The 17,697-nt window shown below is 32.9% G+C and overlaps 1 pseudogene; it reads right to left on the minus strand.

The window, feature by feature from the left end:
- Positions 1-6,146: 6,146 nt before the first annotated feature.
- On the minus strand, positions 6,147-7,158 carry LOC149543919 (serine/threonine-protein kinase PEPKR2 pseudogene; annotated as a pseudogene).
- Positions 7,159-17,697: the final 10,539 nt, after the last annotated feature.

The raw sequence follows: 17,697 nt of genomic DNA on the forward strand, positions 1-17,697 counted from the left end.
GAGTGTTTGTGGTGAATAGAGTTAACAAAGGACTCTCGGTAATTGGTAATTGGTATACAATAGTGTCTTTAGACTCTTGAATTGTTTATGGATTTATATACAAATTTATAAAGCAATAGACCAGTTTGTGGTTGTGTTGATAAATTATTGGATATTCAAGAAAATTCAACCATTTGTGTACTATCTTTGACATTAATGTCAATGGGGGAGAAGTATGACATGAAAAACATTTAACTATGGGGGAGAAGTGTTGTAATAAAGAATTTTCATAAAGCAAGATTTGATTGATGAAGAGGATTTGAAAAGACTTGTTGGTACTCTTGGAACTAGATGTTTTTCATCTATGTTGCCATCAATGCCAAAGGGGGAGATTGTTAGCATGAATGCTGATGCTATGGAGGAGCATTGCAGAACATTGATATGATATATTTATAACTATGCTTGTCATTGATGACAACATAATAATAAGTTAGTAAAAGACTAACAAAGCAGCAGACTATGATTTCTGTATTGAGAACATTATATTACTTATCTAATGATGTGCAATTACTAGAACATACTACATTGTGTATTTGTTACATGGGCAAGTGCACAGAAGATATGCTTGAATTATAGATAACTTCATAGATACAGAGTATGTGGAAAGAAGTTCCTATTGCATGATTTCTAAAGCTCATTACAATTGCAGTGAAGGGTTGCACAATGAATTGGAGATAGTTTACTAATCGTTGATGACATTAGAGAGTGTGCATGCACATAAGTTGCACGTGCAAATTTTTTTGTATAATTGTGAGTCCACAATATTAATTAAATGTGTATTTCATTTAATTAAAGTATGATAATGAAGTATGAAGTCAAATCAAGGATTTATTAATTAAGTATGGTATAAAGGAAAGATGTTTTCCATGTTTTAGATAACAAGGAAAAAGAGAAGACTTGCAAATTACTAAGCAGCAAAGTAGAGTGACATACTAATGCATGTCAATGACCTTAAGGGTTACTATTACTAATCACAAAGTTCCAGATCTGATTGCATGATTTGAAGGTGAAGGAGTCCGACTTACTCGATAGAGGAAGAAGTAAAAGCCTGTTACACATCTGTTATTTTGAAAGGAATAGTATCGAGGTCAATTGGATAGTGGGTTTGTTGATCTAATCTTGAAGCTATTTGGACAATGGGTTCAGTTGCCCTCCATAACTCCTAATAGGGTTGGAATCTCCTAACATCGATTTAAAGTCTCCTAATAGGGATTCTTTGTACTAAATGTTGTAATAGACTCCTAACAAGATCCATCCTCTAACAACGAATATTCATATTAGTACATCATTTTGTGGGCATCATTCCCACTAGGGTTTTCCCTCTGATCAAGGGTTTCCCTAGTCAACATATTTGGTGTAATTGTTTATGTGCATCTCTTTATGGTTGATGTTTACTTTGGTTGAATGGTCAAGATTGCTTAAAAGAATAAATATTTTAAATTATAATATAGCTGATTCACACCCCCCTCCCCCAATCTCTTAGTTATATTGGTGAACCATTGTTTCTAATAGTTGACCCTCAATTTTAAAGATTGGGAAATAATTCTTGTTGATTTGTAGCATAGACCTAATGAACCAAACAAGTTATGCTTTCTGTGGAGACTCCTCTTGTACAAGCTACCCATTCTTAAACCAAATGAGGTTTTCAACGTTTGACCCTGTTGTAGGAAATCAGAAACCATCTACCACATCTTCTTTTATTGTGTCTTTTTCAAGGAAGTCTTGGCCATATTTCAGATTATCCTTGATCGGAACTTTAACATTCATAATATCATTTCAAGGAGATTTTTCAGTAACAATAAATATTGTAATCTCTTTTGATTTTTTCTTTCTACTAAAATTTTATGGCTCTTATGGAAAAAGGAATGATAATTTTTTCTCTAGTAGTATTAGAAATCTTATTGGGTCTCTTAGCAGACTTAAAATTTATGATATTTCTATGCAGGTTACCTTGGTTTTGAAGATTGCAAAGGATAATTCTTAGAAGCTTCTCCAGAATGGAACAACCACCATGTTGAAGAAAGAGGTCAAGTATAATTATATGATAGAGATTGATAAAAGGGTTCCTTCCACATTTATTAATGATGTAAGAGAAGAAAGAAGAATGATCCTAAAGAAGAAAGAGACTCGTGTTATTGCTGAACCACTGGCCTTTCTTTGTCTTGTAGCAGTTATTGTGACATTCCCAGGTCCACAAGGATGGGCTACAATAGTCCCTATAAATGTCATACTTGAGTAATTATAGTTGCTTCATAAACCTTATTTTTGTCTATATGTATATGGTCTTGTTGTTAAATACTCCTTGATGGGTCCTTTATACTAAATATGTAATATCTGATGGAACAAGTGATACAAGTCAAACTACTTTAATGGTTATAGTGTTGTAAACTTTTTCAAATCTCATATACTCAATACAAAATTTTAAAATAAAATAAAATAATGCTACTTAAATTTTTAAAGATTCTTAACTAAAACTATAATGATGTTAAAATAAATATTAAGGGATAATGAATAAATAAATAAATTTAAATTGATAATATTTATCTGTGTATATTGTAACGGTCAATTTATCTTTAATTAATCCAATAGGCTTATATGTGGGAGCTTTGCTCCCAAATTTTATAATTTTTTGCTGAGAAATTGTTAAAATTTATTTTTCGCTATTTTTTGACTATTTGAGTTGTTTTTTATATTCTATTTATTTCCTTATATTCTTGTACCTCATAAATTATAGAAACAAATTAAAATTATAGAAATAAACTAATTCTATTTTTTCCTCTTTCTATTTCTAATGAATTAGTTGCATCACATTAATAAATTAATTATTTCACAATTTTACTCAATAATGTTCTAGCTATAAATATAGAGAAGGTGTTGCAACAAAGCTAGTTCAGAGACATATTCTGATACACTCAGGGCCCGTTTGGTTGTTGGAATACGATTTAGGAATGGGAATCTGAAACCCTTGATTTGGGATTTTGGAACTTGAAATCTAGATTATGGTTTCTAAATTTATGTTGGCACCACTTGGTTCAAATTAAGAATTCTGTGTTAGTGTGCTTTCCTTACTATATGTTCTATGACTGGAGAGCAAACTAGTATGGAAGAATTGTATGATGAATGCCTTAATTTGGAGTGTCCTTAATATTTCTTGTTTGGCATTACTATTCTGCAACATTGGGAGAATGTATTTAATGTCTGGCATTAGTGATTTGGGGTAAGGGGTTAAAGGTTTCCCATGCCAATATTGCCCATTGTTTGGCATGGGTTTGAAACTATAATTTGACTCTCCGTAGTACCTGGCTGGGTGTTATTTCTCATGCCATATTTTGGCATCAACATTTCCACTTGTAATGCTTGCAAAAACTAATTTTTGGCATGGGAGGAACTCTGATTTTGTGTGTTCATCTAGACCAGGTCGTGGTTGAAGAATAGATGTGTAAACTGCTAGGAAAGTGCCAACTATTTGGGCATTTACACCTACTACTATTGTGATGATACTCCTAATCAATTGAATATTTTCCCCCTACATTTGTCAACATGGTATTTTTCCAGGGCCTCATGTTATCTAAAATAGATCTGCATTTGTTATTGAGGCCATTGAAGGCTTTCTATAGTCACCTACAAGTTCCTTTATTTGACTATAATTTCTTAATAGTTGAAGCATCTAAATTGCAAATATTTGATATTCAAAAATGGGCATGTGGATGTCAAATCCAATTAAATTTCACTTTATTTGGAATCATCACTTTTTTTTAAAATGGGATTTAAAATAGGAGTCCCAAATAACAAGTATTTTTGAGGAATACATAATTCTTGTTTTGGGGGTCAAATGGGGATACAAATCCACATTTGCCTAAATTCCAATTCCTATTTTGTTACCCAAACAATGGATTAATTTTTTGCAAATTATAATTCTTGCTCAAATCCACTTCTCTGAAGTCACTTTGTATTCCTTGAATTTTTCAATAATCATATTCAGGTGGATAAGGTAATTACTTATTTTATTTTTTATTTAGTAGCATGTTAAAATTAGTTGGGACAAGTTGTGGTTATTTTCACAAGGAGACAAAGGAATCAAACAAGTTGTAGCAAAAATATAGCAAAAAATGGAGAAGGTACAATATTGGGTGGTTGCAAGGTTGTTATCTTATAATGTTATAGAAATAAATTTCTAATCTATCTAGAAGAAGCACAAACTAAGGAAGATAATGCAAGCATGTGCAATGTTGTTCATCCACATCCATGTATTTCTTTCTTAAGCTTAGAATCATGTTTTAGAAGTATCACACTGAGAGAGAGAAAGTTGTAAGAAATTTCATGGAAAATCAAGAAAAGTGGGAAGCCAAACCTTATCAATCTTAAATAATATTTAATGTAATCTATATGCATTTTCTTTAGATCAAATTGAAATAAAAGTTTTTGAATTTATTTTTTTTAAATGTGGATAAATCTTTACTATTTATTCAATTGATAGCACCTAATATTTTTTTAATCTTGAATTGATGATAAATACCATGAATATTTAATTGATAGCTCCCAATATTTTTTTTATCTTGTATGATAAATATTGTCAAAGTGATGGTCAAGTCTATATCTATATGATTTTTCATATTTACATCACTATACTTTTGCAACATGGAAAAAATTATTTATGTATTTATAGAATCAATTTTATAATCAAATTGTTAAAAATGACTTTGGAGATAATATAGATCTAAAGCATGTTGTGTTGCGGATTTTAATACTCATTCTAAAAAAATTATTTTTGTTCATTTTACTTTTTAAAATTCAAACTATTATATTTTATGTATTGTTAAAATTGAAGCAAAAGTGGAGTAAAATTGTCTACTTTTCATGAAAGTGGATAACTCCACCATGATGTATCCCGTTCTACCTCTTTGAATTGGGTATGAAGTGCAGCTTTATTCTTGACTATGTAATTCTAACACTAAAGTTGAAAAATAAAAAAATCAAGTACTTCTACAACCGTTTTAACTAAAAGTCAACTCTAATTAGAAATGCATCATCTAGTAAATCTAGGAATTGAATAAAAACATTTCAAATTTTGATATTATATGGGTAAAATGTATTGCAACAATCTTGCATGTTTCTAGGAACGCAATTGAAATATTTCTATTGTTTTCAATATTTTGCCTAAACTTGTAAAGTTTGCATTTTGAGGTATCATTAAAAAGGATATAGATTTGCAATGAAGTGTTTATGAATAATTTGAAATTCAAATATCAATAATCAATAAAATTAATGTTAATTTATACATTTATCTTTAATCTTTCATCTAATTTTGTTAATTGTTCTATTAGAATGATACTAAAGAAAATATGAATTTTGCAATAAGTTAGTTATTAATATTGTGATTCTTATTAAAATTCAAACATCAAAAAAAAATTTACATTAAGAAAATTGAATAAATTTATATTTTAAAATTTAGAATTTGTATTTTTACATAAATGATTCCAACTCTTTTTCCACCAATCCTAATATTATGTTGTCTAAATACATACTTACAATTTTATCTCTATAATTTACCGTCTACACTACATTCAAACATTTATATAAATAAATAATATCTCCCCTATTATAATCAATAGATATTTATAACAGTACTTGGTTCAAGACTTTATACTGTAGTATCATTATTTGTCATACTGTAAACTGTCAATTTTATGGTCCTACATTTATTGGAAGATTTCCATGATTCAGTTAGAGAAATAAAATTACTAACCTTTGTTTTAAATTATTTCATTTCTTCTACATAGTTATTTATCATTATATCAATTGAATTTAAATTATTTATTTTAAACATTATGTTTAATCTTTATTTCATGTGTTCTACATAGACTTTTATTTTTCTGTAAGCATCCCTTGACAATCCTTTACCATTCTTGTATCATTCTTCATAAAAATATATCAACAATTCTTCCATTTACAATTTGAACGTTCTAGATACATATACAATATAAAAGAAGCACCACCTTAGGGTGCAGTATAAGCTTCTAGTGAGACCAAATTTATTCCACAAAAACATAAAAGGACTCAAATATCAACTATGGAATATGCCGAGTCTAATCAATACAATTTAGCATTCAACATGTTGTACAAAGAGGCAATCTTGAATAAATAGAGCTCTGTCCAAGGCAAGGATAGGCATCCATGTTGAATCTGTTCTTTTTATGTTTGGATATTTTCATCTCTAAAATTGTCGCACATAGAACATCCACAATATCCATATTTGTTTCTTGTTTTCTACAGTCTTTCTCTAAAAGAGATAAAAGAGCATGATCAACTGCATCAACAAGTGAGGAGCGTAAATTATTGCATATACACTTCTCTTCTATCCCTTGCTTTCTCTTTGCCTTGTATGGAAACATCAAATTTGACTCCTTAAAGAGCTCCATATCAGATTTTTTATGATACAAGATCCAAGGATGGACTGTAAAAGAAAGAGAAAAGTGCATAAGAAAAACCTTAGAATGACTGTATAAATTTATACCAAAAATGTGAAGCTAGAAAATATACATACTCAAGGCTTCCTCTAGAGAAATCCTCTTCTCAACATCCCTTGAAAGCATCCTAGAAAGAAAATCCTTGGTAGGCTCAGAAATAGATTTCCACTTATCAGTGAAGAAATTTAATTGCACATTTTTCACTGCCTCAACGATGGTATCTATAGAATCCCCACAAAATGGTAAGGTACCAATCAAGAGCCCGTGGAGGATGACACCAATAGCCCATACATCCACCTTTTCTATATATTTCCCTGCCAAAACTTCAGGTGCTACATATTCGGGACTGCTAGCCAAACCTGATAAATTTTGACCTACACTCAATACAAACAAGAGTTTTAATTTATAACAATCTTGATATTTAGAATTAATTTAAAGAGTTTGGATTTCATAAAATGAATAGAACTATATTGATATAAATATTGACAATAGTCTTTTAACTATAAAAAAGAAAACAACTCTACTAATTTGAAAGTGTGAATGGCATACCATTTTCAACATGCACTGACATGTCAAAATCACATAACTTCATCTGTCCATCACTGGATAAAAGAATATTTTCATGCTTTATGTCCCTGTGAACAACTCCCATTTCATGGCAGTGTTGAATTACATCAAGCAATTCTCTGATCAATTGTGTTGCTTCCCTCTCTCAATAACATCTCTTTTTCACAGAATCAACAAGGCCTCCCCCAGAGCAAATCTCCATTAAAAGATGCAAAGAATCTACATCTTTGTACACAGAATGAAGTGTTACAATGTTGGGATGACTTGAGAGGTGTTGCATAATCTCCACTTCTTTGTATACATTTTGTGGAGAATCTTTGGGCACATTCTTGCATGCCATCATTTCTTGTGTGACTATGTTCTTACAAAACTTTACAACTCCATATTTGCCTCTGCCCAAAATTGGACCAATGTAATAATCAGATTTAATTGTATGATTCCTTATGATTTGAGTGGTTTCCTCTATGCAACCACATTTTCTCTTTATGCCTCTTGGAGTTGTATCCTTCAAGCAGATACCTCTTCTTGGAGTAGAAACAGTAACAATAGGTGGTTGGTGATATTGTGGAGAGTTCAAATGTTTAAGTGAGAAAAGGGAGGCAGAGGATGAGGTTGATGCACTGTCATCACATGAGCAAATCACATGGTCCGATTCAATGTTCGTTCTCCTCTTCTTTACAGGAGTCATCTTTGCTTGGACCTCAGATTGCCTACCAGAAATCACAAAAATGATGATGAATTTCAATTTGTAAAAGAAAGTTGATCCAATTATTTTGGATGTTACAAACACAACCTAATTCATCTGTATCAATAAATTTAAGAGTAATGAAAACCTCCTAAAACAATCCAACAATGTATACACAATCGTATCTAAATCATTCTATCTCAAATGATAGTGCAGTAATCACAACTTCCTGTGGATACCATTAGAATGCGTCAATGGTTAAGAAAACTAGTCCCCTTCAAATATCATAGCCTTAATTTTTGTCTTATTGAATGTTAGAAACACACAGACCAAATTATTTGTAACAATATATTTAGAAATTGTGACAACCAGCTAAACACGAGATAATTTGATAAAACTCTGAAAATAATTATACAATACTCTATATACCATTCCTCTCAAAAAACTTGCATGTCATTACTCTAAAAACACATATAATGCATTAATCCAATCCTAGTATAATGCCATTAGAATGCTACGATGGCCGCAAAACAAATTACCCTTCAAAGCGTTAATATATTTCTAACCCTCATCAACACCTCTCTTTGATCATATTATCAAATCACATTATCAAGAATCCAGAAAAAAGTGTGAAAATAACAAAACCCATTCCAACAACAAATGATGAACAATAGAAGAACGAATCAAATCAGCAACGGAAGACTGATCTTCATAAGTTAGTCCGCAACATACTTTCTAAAAATATGAAATATAAATAAAAAAAATGCATTTCAGATTGGGCTTCCAATACAAATTCTGTTCCAATCATCCTAAGTTAGTTCGGGCACCGGAAACATATTGGTTGATAAGTAGGAAAAACATGAATTCATTTTTTCTACTACTTGATTTTGAATCCACACGATATGATTACATTCGTAGATATTGAATTCGCAGTTGCACTTGGTCTAAGCAAAATTAAATCTAACGACATCAAATTCAAAAATCTTCGTCACCTTGCACTATATATATATATATATATATATATATATATATAGGTGTACTTCAATAGGTCAACTAAAAGTCAACTTCAAAAATATATATATAGGTATAAAACTTATTAGCCTCATACACTTCTTACTAGCAATCCTTGATATCCTCAGTGGAGTACTTTTAAAAATATCAGCTATTCTATTCTATCTTCACACCCAAATGATCACCCAAACTAGCATCAAATTAAATACACCAAACATTCTACTTAATTTTATATTTAGATTTTCATAATTTTTAAGTTCATTTTTAGCAATAATAAATTCAAAGGACTAAAATAGAGAATCTCCAACTAGAATCCCATTTTTAGCTTGGATTAAATTAGTAGTTGGGTTAAACATAGAGGGTTTCTCTTACTTGATAGAAGACAAAAACTAGTGTATAATTTTCTCTTGGCAGAGAAGAGCGTTGTCCAAATTGATGATGATTCATATAAATGTGGTACTTTAGTCGTATGATCATCTTGGCACAAGATTTCTTCAGATTTTATTTCTTTAATTGAAGTTTCAGAAAGAGCACAATATGTACCAATTTGTAGCTTCACTTTATCATCACTATTAGTTTTAATAATTAAAAAATAATATTCTTTGATGGACTGGTTGCAGATTATTAAGTGTGAAGATGATTTATTCACATTTTTAAAATTGCAAACTTTTCTATCAAGTGAATAAAAATATTCTTACAAGCTTTTCTATCTCTAGTTGTGACTTCTTGAGTGTTGCTTTGATCATCAAGGATTTCAAAGTTTAAAACTTTTACCTTAGGAATAGAGGGGTTTGATTGACATTTTATCCTCCAAACACCTAAGCTCTCTAGCATTTTCCTAATAATTTTTTTTTCAAATATATTTGGTTTTCTTGAGGTTAGAGTATTACTTTTTGGACTTATTTTTTAATCAATTGTTAAGCAGTTTCTAGAGACATAATTAGGTGATGTTTCTAGGCATTCTTCATTATCAACCTCTTATTGTTTTTGAGACTGTACTATACTATTTTCACATTCTCTTCAATCTTTTAACTTATGAAATCTATCATGAACACTTCTTCAATAAAGCATGGACACATGACCATCCCCCATGCTTATATTATTCTTTATCGCCTAAGAAATGCTCTCTTTGTAACAATCCCACAACTCATGCAACATCTTGTCATCCCCTTGATGAATTATGATCTTAACTCTTCTCCTAATATGTGCTTGATTTATGATGATATTTTGGTTAAGGATCAAAATTCAACTTCTTTTTATTTCTTTACTTCTCCCTTTAAAGATAAAGATTTAATGAACTACATTTTTTTTAGATGCCATCATTACTAAAGAGATAGTAATATTTAATTATTTTATTATTATCAATTATATGTACAAGATACTACTAATTATTGTATGCTTATATTTGATATAATTTTATAGCCTGAATATTTCCTTGTGAAGAAAGTCCACGCCTAATAATATAAACCTATAATAAAACAAGGCAATAATTGCTAGATTGTGGTCTCAATTCAAAAGAAACAGTGATGAAAAATGTTATTGTTCTTGCAAAAAGTGCAAGGGTTTAAAGAATCAAATAATTCTAATCACATCAACTCAGAGACATTGTATGCAACATGATCACATTGAAGGGGGAAAGGATTTTCGTCCTTTGGTGAATGTTGATTTTGAACTAGTGGAACATGGAGGTGTAAATATCAAAGTAGAAGGTAATACTCCAATGGAAGAAGATGATCTTGAGGTAGAGAACACAATTGGAGATGTTGGTTGGTGCAATTGATAATGTGGCAGAGAACAAGATTGAAGAAGATTTTACTAGCACGGCTAATGAAGGTGATGATAGTTGTGCATCTAATAATGATGATGAAGAGAATCTTGATATACCTATAATTGAAAAGGCATACGAGCCCTTGTAACAAGGCTCCCAAACAATGCTTCTCTCCATTGTATTATTGCTAGTAAAATTTAAGGTTATGAATGGTATATCCAATGTAGCAATGTTACGTATGCTAAGGTATAGTGTCATTTTTTCATCTTCTATGTTAGCATACCATTAATGTTCTTTATATTTATTACAATGATTTTCCATAGGTTGATAGGTGAGCGTTTTTTACCACCATCAAACATTCTACCTCACTTTTACCAAGAATTATCGTTCATTATTAAAAGATATTGGAATGGAGTATCAAATGATACATGGGTAAGTGTACCAAGTTGTGGTGCCAAAAGGAGGGTATAAGTGGCCACTATTTTTCTAAAATTAGAAATTTCTAAACTTCAACAAGCATTTGAGGATAGTTATGCTCAAAATTTTAAGATATGACAAAAAGAAAAGTAGTAGTCCTTTGAATCTAGTTTCCAAACCACTATTTTTTTTCAAAATGGTTTAGTTTTAGGCCCTTAAAAAAGGGGGCCATCAAAAGAGGTATTATTTTTTGGAAAAAGACATAACATAGTGCAAAGTGTGGCCCCCCTAAAATTTAATCTTTTATTTTGAAATTTTGTAATCGCTTTAGGCAAAAGTTACCCAATATTGTGTAGTTCACCCCAAAATTTTTGGGTAATTCTATAATGTGTATTTCATTTTTAATGAATTTTGTAAGTGGAAACATCCCAAAAGTGTGAAATATATATGTGGTCCCCCTAGAAATTATTTTTAAAAATCCAAAATAAAAACTTTTTTTTTTTCCAAGTGTGTATAATGGAGTCTAGTTTCTAAAAAACTATTTTTTTGCAAAAGTCGATGAACGAGCTAAAATATACACCCCAATTAGTACATGTTGGTTTTTGAGAGACAATCGACATACATTCAAAAGAAATTATAATTGAAAGGCTTGGAATATATTATATTGTTATATAGCTAACATAGAGATCTATAATATCATTTAACTTGATTTTATCAATTCTCAACCACAGGGAAACTTGAAGCAGAGCACAAAAGAAAATATAAAACCTTTTTGTATGCTTGCTGCAAAACACATCTCAGACCAATTTTAGAGTCTCCAAACCTTTGGGTTGGATCCCCAAAGAAAATCCAAGCCTTAGGCTTGGTGGTATCCAATGCTTTAGATAGTGTGTGCATGCAATAGTGTGTACACGCTATAGTGCATGTGCACTATTTAAAGAATTTTTAAATTCAAGGCTTAAATAGTGTGTATAGGCTATAGTGTGTGTGTTCTATTTAAACCTTAATTAAATTGAAGGCTTAAATAGTGCATAAACACTATAGCGTGCACATGCTACAGTGTGTATGCACTATTTAAGCCTTTAATTTTAATAGAGAGGATGGATAAGGAGAGAGGTAGAGAGGGAGCGTGGGTAAAGAGTGAGAGAGAGAGTAGAAGATGGGGAGAGAGTAGGGGATATGATGTAGAGTGACATAGAAGAATAAAAAGAGATAAGGGAATGGGGAAAGATCATAGAATAGGATGTAGAGAGAGAGAAAGAGAGATAAATAGAGATAGAGAGAGAGTAGAGAGAGAAAGATAAATAGACATAGAGAGAGTAGGGGAGGGAGAGAGAGAGAGAGGATGGGAGAGAGAGAGAGAGAGAGAGAGAGAGAGAGGATGGGGTAGGGAGAGAGGGAGGGATAAATGGAGAGAGGGGTATGGAAAGGGAGGAGGGAGAGAGAGAGAGAGAGAGAGAGAGAGAGAGAGAGAGAGAGAGAGAGAGAGAGAGAGAGAGATGGTGAGATTGATAGGCGGTAGAGGATGGGGGTTCAAAGAGAACATGGAATAGGATGCATAAAAGAGAGAGGGACATCGAGTAGGGGATGGGAGTGTGTGAGAGAGAGAGAGGGGGATTGATAGGGAGTAGAGGATGAGGGATCAAAGGGTACATGGGATACAACGCATAGAAAGAGAGAGAGGTACACACAGTAGGTGATGTGAGAGGGTGGGATTGGATTGGAATAGGGAGATAGAGAGATGAGAGAGGGAAGGGGAGAGAGGGAGAGGGAGGGGGAGATAGAGAGAGGGGGAGGGAGGGAGGGAGTAGGAGAGAGGGAGGGAGGGAGGTAGAGAGAGAGAGAGAGAGAGAGAGAGAGAGAGAGATAGAGAGGGGGGGAGAGAGAGAGAGAGAGAGAGATAGAGAGAGAGAGAGAGAATATCATAGGGTACATGGGATACAATGAATAGAAAAAGAGAGAGGGACACACAAAAGGGGATGTAAGAGGGTGGGATTGGGATTGGTATAGAGAGATAGAGAGGCAGGATAGTGAGGGAGAGAGAGAGGGGGGGAAGATTGATAGCGAGTAGAGGATGGGGGTTCAAAGAGTACATGCGATAGGATGCATAGAAAGAGAGAGAGGGACATAAAGAGAGAGAGAGAGAGGATGAGGGAAAGAGTACGAGAGATGATGCAAAGTAAGAGAGAGGATGGGAGAAAGAGACATAGGATGAGGTAGGGAGAGAGGGAGGGAGAAATGGAGAGAGAGAGAGAGAGAGAGAGAGAGAGAGAGAGAGAGAGAGAGAGAGTAGGGGATGGGAGTTCAAAGCGTACGTGAGATAGGATTCATACAAAGAGAGAGGGACATAGAGTAGGGGATGGGAGAGGGGGAGAGAGAGAGAGAGAGAGAGAGAGAGAGAGAGAGAGAGAGAGAGATAGAGAGATAGAGAGAGAGAGAGAGAGAGAGAGAGAGAGGATGGGGGAATCAAAGGGTACATGGGATACAATTCATAGAAAGAGAGAGAGGGACACACAATAGGGGATGTGAGAGGGTGGGATTGGAATTGGGATATAGAGATAGAGAGGTGAGAGAGGGAGAGGGGGAGAGAGAGAGAGAGAGAGGGGGGGGGAGAGAGAGAGAGAGAGGAGGGAAATAATAGAGGGAGGGAGAGGGAGAGAGAGGGAGTAGCAGATAGGAGAGAGAGAGAGAGAGAGAGGGAGATATTAATAGGGAGTAGAGGATGGGGGTTCAAAGAGTATAGGGGATATGATGTATAGAAAGAGAGAGAGGGACATAGATTAGGGGGTGAGCAAGGAAGGGGAAGAGAGAGAGAGAGAGAGAGAGAGAGAGAGAGAGAGAGAGAGAGAGAGAGAGAGAGAGAGAGGAGAGATATTTATTATACACAGAAAATCCTTTCAATAGGCATCAAATTGAATGTAAATCAAGTGAAAAGACAGCATTGTAATAGCATACTCTTCCATACAGATTTATTTTATAGAATGCAAGTATTGTAACAAGGAGATCGGTAGTGGTACAACTCCATTAGACTGGTGATATTGAAGCAGAATATGTCAAGATTTTATATATCACAAAGAACCATTTTTTAGATTTTTGTATGGATTTTAGTATGATTTTTATATTCTAGGTCAGGTACGATATTGTCCATAAAAGCTAGATTTAACTCATGATGGACTTATACCTTAATCATCTAGGCCCCCTTCCTTTGAGTTGAAGCACAAACCTCAGTTTCCTCTCCATATTGTAACCTTACCATTATTTATTCTATGTAAGAAAATTGGCATTCCGCCTTCAATACATGCCTTTCAATAATTGTAAACTTCACAATTCTAAATGGCTAAGAGGCATTAACTGCATTTTTTCTTTTGCCACATGTATTAAGCATTTTATATTTCTTATATGTACTAAACAACTATTAACCTATTAAAATATAGTGTAATTATTGTATAAAGATATGCTTCTACTATTTAGTATAGTTTTTTAATAGCTTTCTCTTGATGTGGATATAGCTTCCTCTTGAATTTTTTATTTTACAATAGATAGGTTAGCTAAAAAATTAATACCAAAAGTTGCATTTATGAAAACCATATAGTGCTCTAATCTGTTCTTATATTAACATCAAGTAACATTCAAATTGTGTAACAGAAGGACCATTGAGTTGTTTATATATCTAGAAGTGTGGCATGACAACATTCATTATGTTATATTTTTATGGACTAGTTAGGAATTGAACCTAAGATCTCCAATTTAGTAGTGAGAATATGAATTTGTGCAGCCTGCATGAAGAATCTCAATCTTGTCTGGCTCTTCCAATTTGTAATGCAGTGAGTTGATTTCAAAGAGAGCACTAGGCACTCCATTGCAAGAAGATAGTGTGCAAGCTAAGGTATGTCTCCAGTCATTCATTGGTCTCCATTACTTGGTATGTCTAAATTATAGTATACTAAACACCTTTTTCTAGCAAACAATTTCTAAAAATAGGATAACTTGAAAGTGGTAGTGGTACATGGAAATTTTGTAGAAAGTTGTCCCATAGTTGAGGGTATGACACTTGCAAAATTATTATTCATGCTCAGTCACTCTAAGAAGAGAACAATTAATAAGAGTAGTGAGAAAGGGTAATTAAGATGGTAATGGCTATCCAACAAACTAAAACTTAAACATAATCTCTCTTAACGTTTTATCACTTTAAAAATAGCAAGTACCCTAAAAACCTGCTAAGTAAACAAGTACAACTCAGAGGTACTATGAAAAGAAGCGGCAAATGAAACATGAAAAGAAATATTCAAAGAAAAGAAAAGACACGGTGAACATGCTATCAGTATTACAATTCAAAATAATAATATGTATGATACAGGAAAACATCAATGCAAGAGAATGCACATAATTATATTCTACATCTAGGTTCTACATAATTATCTCTCACTCACATGCATCCTACTTGATTATTTTACTTTGGCATATATGGAGCATGGTTCAAACTTCAAACAACTTGGCAAACTGGTGATTACATGCAAAAAAACTCAGTAATAGAAAAACAAGTGGTTCTGGCATTTTCCTTTAGAGCAGAATCAAACTCAAAAATAGTTGGTTACTTATTTGTACTGTGGCTACAGTCTCAATCAGCTGAGGAATGAGAAGAGATCAAGTATTTCAAAGATGGTACCCAATACAAAGAGATAAGATCTCATAACATCATTAGATGTATTCCAATGGTGCCTTTGGAGACATGCACAATAGGATTTTACTTTCCATGAGGCAGGGCATTCAACATCATCATATTTGACTTTAGGAGTAGCAGCCCAAGAATTTCTTGCCCACACTTGTCAGTGCAACAAAATATATTAACTATTCGTTGGTAAACATCCTTCTATTTGGTGAATTAAAAACAACTTTCTGTTATACATAACAATTTTTCTTCTATCCAAGATTTTACTTGATGTTGTTTCTAGAAGAGATTGTATATGTTTTTTGAATCACAATGTTTCAGATCTCACTCTATGACAATCATATGGGATCTAGTTATGATCCTCTATATTCATATTAGAGGCTTTGATGTTGAAATTGGCTTAGCAAATAATCATGATGATGACCATAGGGTCTCTTGATAATTTGTTTGGTGACTAATCTATTTATGTTAAAGCAGGATGTATCAGCATTGACTGTAGCAGAAAAACAAGTTACACAGATGAAAACTTGCATTGTTGCACTTACAGCTGACATTTGACACTTGGAGTTGATATGCACGTTTCTTTGAGGTGGGTGATAACAAAGAGCTCATCAATTTTCACAGTGTTATCTTCTGGCTACAAGTCTACACCATTCTTCACTATTTTTTATTTATACCTAATACAATTTTATTTTTCAAAATGTTTATCACTGCCACAGTTTTTGACAGTTGGCTTCTTTGTATTAACGCCTATAAGGAGCCATTGGATATTGGAAGATAAAGGTTATAAATCTCAGGTAGTTTGTCTGCGAGATTTCTTTTGGATTTGGCTGTGTTACATGAAATGCTGAAGTAAGATGCACTGATTTCAACCCATTCTGATTGATTTGTACAAATTCTTATAACCAGTTCCATATATTTAATTACATTTAGGCACTATCTTTTAATGCTTTATTTCAGTGTGCTACATATTCTATTTCATATTTGTGATATATGATGAAAGCATTATAACATATGGAGGAACAGTCCATGAGTGGCGTGGCCAGTTGAAATGGTTTTAGTTTCAATTTTACACCATTTGATACAAATAATCAGTTTACCAATCAACCCCTAGGTTCATTCCATTTGCAGTAAAATCTTCATTACATAGAAAATGTTCACAAAATCTATGTCAATGCTCACACATCTTCTTGGACTTACGCAAATCTATGTGAATCCTCACACATTTTCTTGGACTTACGTAGGAACTATGTTGCCTTGCAGCTCTTGTTAAATATGTTATCAACTTGACTTTTCTATTTTGGGCTCTCATGCTGAATTGAAAGCCAGGTAAAGAAAAAGATATTATACACTATTTTGTTGGTACCCTGTGCAGCACAACAAACTTGTTCTTACTATAAGAAAATTTTCTTTTCTTTTGTTTCATTGTAGATCTTCTACTTGCATAGAGGTCTCTCCCCATCATTGGACACACTTGATAAAATTTGAGCTTTGGATCGCATACAGGAAGTGCGTCTATACACATAAGTATAAACTTCTTCTTTTCCCGCAACACATATAACAACAATTTTAAGTGCTTGCAAGGTATATACTTATGAATAAATATTACATCCTGATTTAAATGTATGAAAACAATTTTCATTCCCTTTAAGCTTCATTCATCTCGAGCTGCAATTCACAAACTCAAGAATAGTGGCTTTTGTTCTTCAAGATACCTTTAGGGGAAGAGTATGTGAATGCCCCCTCGTGTCTGGAGTCCAGTTTAGAGGAGATGGCTATTTACACTGCTAAGGTTTGTTGAATCTAATTCTGAATAACATTGCTTGCTATTGTTGAATCTAATCTAATGTATATTTTAACTAGACTTGTAGCTTATATGTTTTCAAATTTTTGTTAGGCCTTGTAGTTTGTATAATTTGATTGTTGGAGAGCTTCTACAGCTAAGCAAGAAGGCCGTTGCACGAGTTATAGCGCGCGCTCGAGTATGAAAATTGTTTTTTTTTTATTCTAATGTATATTTTAACTAGACTTTTAGCTTATATGTTTTAAAATTGCTTTTAATGGCTTAATGTTG

This window comes from Cupressus sempervirens, chromosome 8 (assembly GCF_028749045.1).
Source record: "Cupressus sempervirens isolate cs-2001-9-10 chromosome 8, ASM2874904v1, whole genome shotgun sequence".
In the NCBI taxonomy this organism is placed as follows: Eukaryota; Viridiplantae; Streptophyta; class Pinopsida; order Cupressales; family Cupressaceae; genus Cupressus; species Cupressus sempervirens.